Consider the following 7,531-nt stretch of genomic DNA (forward strand, 5'->3'; position numbering starts at 1 on the left):
GGAGCTAAGCTGCTGCCCCCTCCCCACCTGTTCTCCACAGCCATTGCAAACAGCCGGAGGAGAGGAGAGGCAGTGAGTCGGGGAGGGGGAGGGAAAGTGGAAGACAGCTCAGATGGTAGCATATATCCGCCGGTCGTGAAAACGACATCATGGCTATCATAGATAGTAAACAAAAATTATTTTAAAAATTGGTAAAAGAACAAAACAATACAATAAAATTATACACGTAAAAAAGAAAATGACCCAAAGCCGACACCAACCCAAACCGTCATCGTATGCATCCTGTAATCCGAAGCTATACAAAAAATATATATCTAAACATCCAAAGCAAAATGAGGAACCCATTCCTGTACTTTATTTTAGCGTAAATAAACTAAGAAAAAAACAGGTATAAATTTCAAAAAATCTTTTGAAAAAAAATAGAAAAAAAAGTCATTGAAAAAAGATATAAAAATAGCCCCATATGTCAGGGGAAAAATTATGTTGGTAGCTGAAGGAAAAACAATAGGGCAGTAAAACCAGCACATGGGTAAATTCTTTAAAAAGTGTCCAGTCCCTAAGGTGCATAACAGCCTGTTCCTTAAAGGGTTTTACTAATTAAAACCCGATAATAGCACATTTTATTTTTGTAATCTGTTTTTATTTTCCGATTTGTAGATTTTTCTTCAATTCTATTATCAGTGCATGACTATGGGGCCGCCCATTCTGCATTCAACAGCATTTAGAGATACGCTTTACAGCAGCCTCATGGATCATTTACACAACGGACAGGAAGGGACTCATTGCTTCTATGGGAGACTGTTCTAGACATGTGCTTTGACATGTTCAATGGTAATTTCGCAGGGAGGGGGAAGAGGTGAGCTGTGACCATTACCTATTTTAAATGGTACACCCTGTTTTATCTACATGTATTGTAGGTGTTACCTTTCATTGCAATCCTGCCTGTGATAATAGTGACTGCTGAAAAGTTTTCCGTACAGAACAGGAAAAGTTGGGTTGATGATCAGTATGAAAATATAGGATTTTAGGGATTTTTTTTTTTTTAAATACAATTAGTGACCAATTCTTTTCTTTTTTAAAGGTCACCAAAAAATCTTATGATTCTTACAATTCTAAACATTCTCATTAATCATTGTGTCCCCTGTATCAGCCTCAGCAGTAATAGTATTACTATTGAGGCCTTTGTGCGGGTCACTGTTATTACTGAGGCCACTGTGGGGAGTCACTATTATCACTGAGACCAATACAGGGGACAGCATTACTACTGAGGGTCACTGTTATTACTAAGCGCGACAGTAGAGGGGACAGTATTACTACTCAGGCCTCTGTGGGGGTCACTATTACTACTGATGTCAATATAGAGGACAGTATTACTGCTGCGGCCAATATATATATATATATATATATATATATATATATATAACATTATTGCTACTGAAGCCACTGTGGGTGTCACTATTATTACTGGGGCTGATATAAGGGACACTATTACTACTGAGGCTGATGTAGTGGACACTTTTACTACTGACGCCACTATGAGGGTCACTATTACCACTGAGGCCAACACAGGGGACAGTATTACTACTCAGGCCTCTGTGGGGGTCACTATTACTACTGATGTCAATACAGAGGACAGTATTACTAATGAGGCCACTGTGGAGGCTACTGTTACTGCTGGGGCCAATAAAGGTGACATTATTGCTACTGAAGCCACTGTGGAGGTCACTATTACTCCTGGGGCTGATATAGGGGACACTATTACTACTGGAACTGATATAGGGGACACTATTACTACTGAGGCCACTGTGGGGGACAGTATTACTACTGAGGCCACTGTGGGGGACAAGATTACTACTGAGGCCATTATGGGGGACAATATTACTACTGAGGCCATTGTGGGGGACACTATCACTACTGGGGCTGATATAGGGCAAGCACTATTACTATTGATGCCACTCTGTAGGATACCTTAAGCTGACTTAGGTTATGTTTATACTTGGCGGAAATGCTGTGGAATGTGGCAAATTATGCAGCATTTCTGCTTCCAGATGCGGTCGTTTAAAGCTCTTTTTTTTCTTCAGCGCCGTAGAAATATGGCGCTGCATTAGAAGTCTGTCGCAGGTCTCTTCTGCCAGAGGGAGCAGGTGCTCAGCTGTCAGATAATGGCTGAGCACTTGTTCTAACAGTGGGGACTGAAGATACCTTTTGTTACACGCTATTTAACTCTTTGCACGTTGCAGTGTAACGGCGGAATATAAGAGGCAGATAAAGGAAGGGGGCTCCCTCTGTCACCTATTGGACCCCCGTAATGTGATTACGAGGTCTCAATGGGTTGCTATGGAACCCTGAAGCTTGGATGTAGCCTCCGGGTCTGTGGCCGAGGAGGCTCAGCCTCTACTAACCTCATAGGCTTTCTAATGCACTACTATACAGAAGTGCAGGAATTACATACATTGACACCGATATGTGTCTGTCATGTTGTGCTACTGGGACCTGTAGTGCTACGGGTTTCCAGCAGCACATTTCCACAGGTGTGGGATGATTGAGCTGGCTGGTTGTGTATTGCTCCAGCTAGCCAACCTCCACCGGTCTGTTGCACATATATACCAGCCCCTCTTACTAGAGGGTTCTAGTCATTTGTCATTTATATCATTCCCTCTCAGAACTGTGGAGCTTGGCATCATGCATGTTCTGCTTTGGTGTTATTGCACACATGAGGTTCTGGGTAGGATTCCCTTGTCTCTTCGTTGGTGTGAACAGTGACATGTTCAAGGTCTGTATGTAGGTGTTTACACATTAGGTGTGAATTGTCCAGTTCAGTGTGTGTTACTGCCTGTCGCCATCTAGAGGACGTGGGCTTGTGGACTTACATATTCTGGCCAAAATACAATCCCTTGTGTGTACTAACTTGTTAGATATTTCCATCTGTCTGGGTGTTGTAGTAGATTGGTGAGTATTTTGGCACTTATCGTTCAGTGTACGTGCATGCACCGACATTTATGAATTACTGCATATTTACTGTGAATAGAGGCAGATGGGCCGGAAAGATCCCCAGCCGCCTCCACCTCCATTCACTGAGCGATGATAAGGCCTCATGCAGACCGCTGGGTCGGATTCCGCTGCGAGAATTCTCACAGTGGGATGCGAGCCGTGCTCCTGCAGTGACCCCCGCGTCTTACCTCCTCCAGCGTCTACTCCGCTCTGCTGTGTGCCATCTTCCGCCCAGCCGGCACATGTGCAGAGCAGAGGCGGCGCGCCAGAGGTGACACGATTTGTTTACCGCGCGGGTTTTCACTCGGTCAAATCGCGGCAGTCTGCATAGAATTGCATTATCTAATGCAATCCTATGGCAGCGTGCACGAGCGGAAATTCTGTGGGAAATCCCGCTGAAGAATTTCTGCCTGTGTGCATTTACCCTAAAAGCGCAGAAATGATCATCACTGTGTAAAAGGACCCTAACTCCAGTCACCAAGGCCTTTTTAACAGTTCTTCCTAAAAACTTCAAAGCAGAGAAAAAGCCCTTTAAACTCCCTGGTTCTCTTGGGGCTCATTCACATGACAAGATTACAGCTTCTTGGAGAATGTTTCCATGTATACCGTTCCCGACAGACGTGCACAATAGTGTACAGGGGCTATAAACCTTTGTACTAAGGAATTTATAGCCATATTGCCAAATAGGTCCATAACCGGGCTCTGCTGTGCACATAATGGGGTTTGAATTACGGAATCTGCAGTCGCCTCCTGCACGGACAATCTACAGCATTCTGCACCAATTCAAGCCAATAGAACATTCGCATGTCCGCTCACATTGTCCGCTCCCGTGTCCTTGCTAGGCGGTGATGCGGGGAAAGCAGAGGTATAAAAAACTGTAGTGCACGTGTCTGATGTCGACACGCACGAACTATCCGCAGTACAAAATAGAAGATGAAGAGACAGGTACACGGTGTCACCGGCCGGGCACAGGGCAGGTCATGGTGCAGGATCCACATCTGCAATCAGACCCAGTCGTGTGCAGCCGGCCTAAAATAGATGGAACCAGAAATCTTGGTGACGCATAGGACTCCTGACCACCGATATAATGACCCGAACTAAAAGTCCTTGGCAGTAAAGCACAATACCTTAATAGCGATGCTCTTTTTAATCATATTGTGTTGTCTTCTTCTCACACCATAATGCTGGGTTTCCTCAGGACGGCTTCACGGTTTTGCCGCAGCAAAAAACTGCCAGATTTTTGCGGGATAAGTGCAGCTTCAAAACCTACAGGACTTAGCCTCGGGTTTTGGAGCGGCTTAGCCACATGCTTTTCCATTGCGTCCAGCTCTCCCATAGAGAGGATCAAGGCCGCAGCGAAAAAAAGAATTGATATGCTGCATCCAAGGAAACGGCGCCGTAGCGCCAGCTGATGCTGGTTTTGCCGCAACAGATTGTCCGCCCCGTGTGGATGAGATTTTTGACAAGTCTCGTCCACATGCCTGGCTAATTTTGGTATTAGCGGCCACAGCGAAATTCTGCAGGGAAATTTCGCTGTAAATCCGCCCTGTGTGAACCCAGCCTAAGTGGTGTCCCTGTGGTACATGCACTCTTGATGATCCATCAATTCTCCTTAGAACTCAAAAAGACAGATGTGATCTGAGGGCTCAGGCAGACGGGTGTTTTTTGCTGAGAATGTTTTTGGCGTTTGCGATCCGCATCTATATAGAACCAATGCTTTTCAATGGTAGCGGTCACATGTCCGATATTTACATGTGCATAAAATTGACACGTACAAAAGAACATATGGGTGTCAATGGATGTGGTCACATGTTTTTTTTTTATGCGCGAATATACGCATGTAAAAAATGTCTGTCTGTCTGAGCCCTGAAGGTTGAAGGGGCATAACTACAGGCCCTTTTATGTGCAAAGGTAATCTTTCAAAGGACTGAAACATTGAAAGATTTAGCAATCTATTTGTATAAAGTGTTAATGGACATTAACACTTTATCAGCTTCATTTGCATGTAAAAGGACCTCTAGAAGTTGTTTGCAGAGACCAGTGTGTGTTTAAACACACTCCAAGCTGTGCAAACAGCTGCCTGCACATTCCATTATTCTCCTCCTGGCTAGTGTAAACATACCACAGGGAGAACATCCTGCAGTCTATTGAAGGATGAGTAAAATACGTTCAAACGGAGTATTTGTGCTCAGTCTTTCAGCGGCTGCATGATGAATTTTAAGTTTAGCTAAAATCCATCGATCAAATTAAAAGTACACAATGTCTGCGTTTACATGTAGCGATTATCGCTCATTTTTGTCTGAGAGAACATTAAATAAGGGCTAATGCCCATTGCCGAATTTCTGCCACGTTTTACGCGGCGGAAATCCGCGGCGTTACCCCGGAGCTATTCGGTTCTATTGAACCTAACAGCTAAATGTTCACGCTGCAGAATTCCGCAGCGTGCAACAAACGGTGGCATGCTCTATTTGCCATGGGAATATGCGTGGCCGGCTTCCATTGACATAGCCGTCATGCTATCCTTCGGAAGTATCGCGTAAAAACGCGTGCCTACCTGCATCATCTGGCACTGCCGGCGCATCATGCACTGTACTGCGTATGCGCACCGGCTCGAAGGACGGTAACAGCATGGCGGAACCGGAAGCTGAGTGTTAGGGTTTTCGGGGGCGCCGTGGTGGACTCCGTTGCAATATTCCACTAGCGGAGTCCGCCACGGCTGTGGGCATGAGGCCTAAGACATCCAATAGAAATAAAGACACCGACACAAAGGTTTATGGAGGGAGAAAGAACATTTTATTTCTAGCTGTAGGAAATGGTAGATTTTATTATGAGGTATTTTGAGGCTATTGATCGAGAGGAAGGCGAAAACCCTTTGATAGGAAGAAGCCAATTATCCTTGTATAAAGGGGAAAAATTCCTTCCTGACCCCAAATATGGCGATCAGAACAAGTCCCAGGATCAAAGCCGACATCTGACCTGACTTATTAGAATGTATTCTTGTTGTCAGAAATCTAAATAAATCTCTTACCATTTATTGTTTGTGGGGAATCTAAAGTGTATTGAACTAAACCTGTTTATAGACTGTGTTGGTCCAGAAGAAGGCGAAAACCCCCTTGAGGAAAGAGCCAATTATCCTGTTTTAAGGGGGAAAAATTCCTTCCTGACCCCAAATATGGCGACCAGAATAAATCTCAGGATCAAACGCCAGCCGCTCACCTCCCTGGTGTATGTGATGTCAGCTAAAGATTGTGTTTCTTTATGTTTATATTATGTTATTTATGTGGCTGATTCCTTATAAATAAGACCTAACCCTATTTAAGGCTGTGAGTTGATCCAGAGGAAGGCAAAAACCTCCTTGAGGTATGAGCCAATTGTCCTCAAGTTGGAAAAATTCCTTCCTGACCCCAAATATGGCGATCAGAGCAAGTCCCAAGATCAAAGCCGACATCTACACCTATCTGTGTGTATATTTGTGTCTATGTATGTGTTAGTGTCTACACTAGTGTCTAACCTTCATGTATGTGGTGCGTGCTGCTTACCTGGCCTGTGCCGAGGTCTTACTAGTAACCAGGAGTTCAGGGATGATAGTCACTCGGGCTATTGTTCCTGAACTCGCCAGTTACCAATCAAGCACAGGCCGCTCCTGGGGGCGTAGAGGGTCTTCAGGAGAGGATGATGTTCGATGCCAGCCGAAGGATGCCAAGGTCGGTGTAGCATGATGGTAATACGCAGGATGCAGTTGGTGGAGAGAGGATGTTGTTGGTAAGCCGGGGTCTTCTACAGCAGCAGAGTCGTGTGTTCAGCAGACAGTTGTCGTGGGCCGAGCCTACAAGACATAAGAAGGAATTGTCAGTGTTACCAGTTGTGGATATAAACCAGTGAACTACTGTAACATAATGACTTGTATCAGGATCTGATTGGGATCTGATATAAAAAAGTTATTTTCTGCAACTGTGTCTTTACTATGAGGTATTGGGAGTTTTGTGATTGTGGAAGCCATAATAGAGGCCATATTGCTGGTCTTAATATATTTTCCCCAAAGTCCTTTGCTATGTTAGAGGAAATGGTTTATGTATTAAGCTTTCTACGGTATGTGAAGTTTTGCTACAGTGTATGGATATGATTGTAGGTGTCCTGTGTGTATAGGTGTACAGATATGTATGTGTGAGTGTGTATAGAGGATACTTACCCGATGGTCGCGGCTTCCTTCACAATCGGATTCTTCTCGTCATCCTAAGAAGAAGTAGAGACATGGTATTTACAGGAGCAATAATAATGTTATTATATGACCTCCTGAGCTGTCTGACACCAGAGGAACAATGATAATCAACACAGAGGTCTGCCTGAAGAACATCAACCCTAGAGGAGGAAGATCTTACCGGGTCCAGCTTGGTGAAGTGTACGAAAATCCGTCCACAGGGTGAAGGGGTGTACCACCCTCCGGCCACGGCAGGTCTCGATTCCTGGGAACTCTGCTGAAGGGTTTGAATGGCGGCTCTGCTCTTTTCATCTCCAGCTCCTCCCAATTCACGGTGTTGAA

The sequence above is a fragment of the Eleutherodactylus coqui genome, chromosome 3 (genome assembly GCF_035609145.1).
Source record: "Eleutherodactylus coqui strain aEleCoq1 chromosome 3, aEleCoq1.hap1, whole genome shotgun sequence".
NCBI classification, from domain to species: Eukaryota; Metazoa; Chordata; class Amphibia; order Anura; family Eleutherodactylidae; genus Eleutherodactylus; species Eleutherodactylus coqui.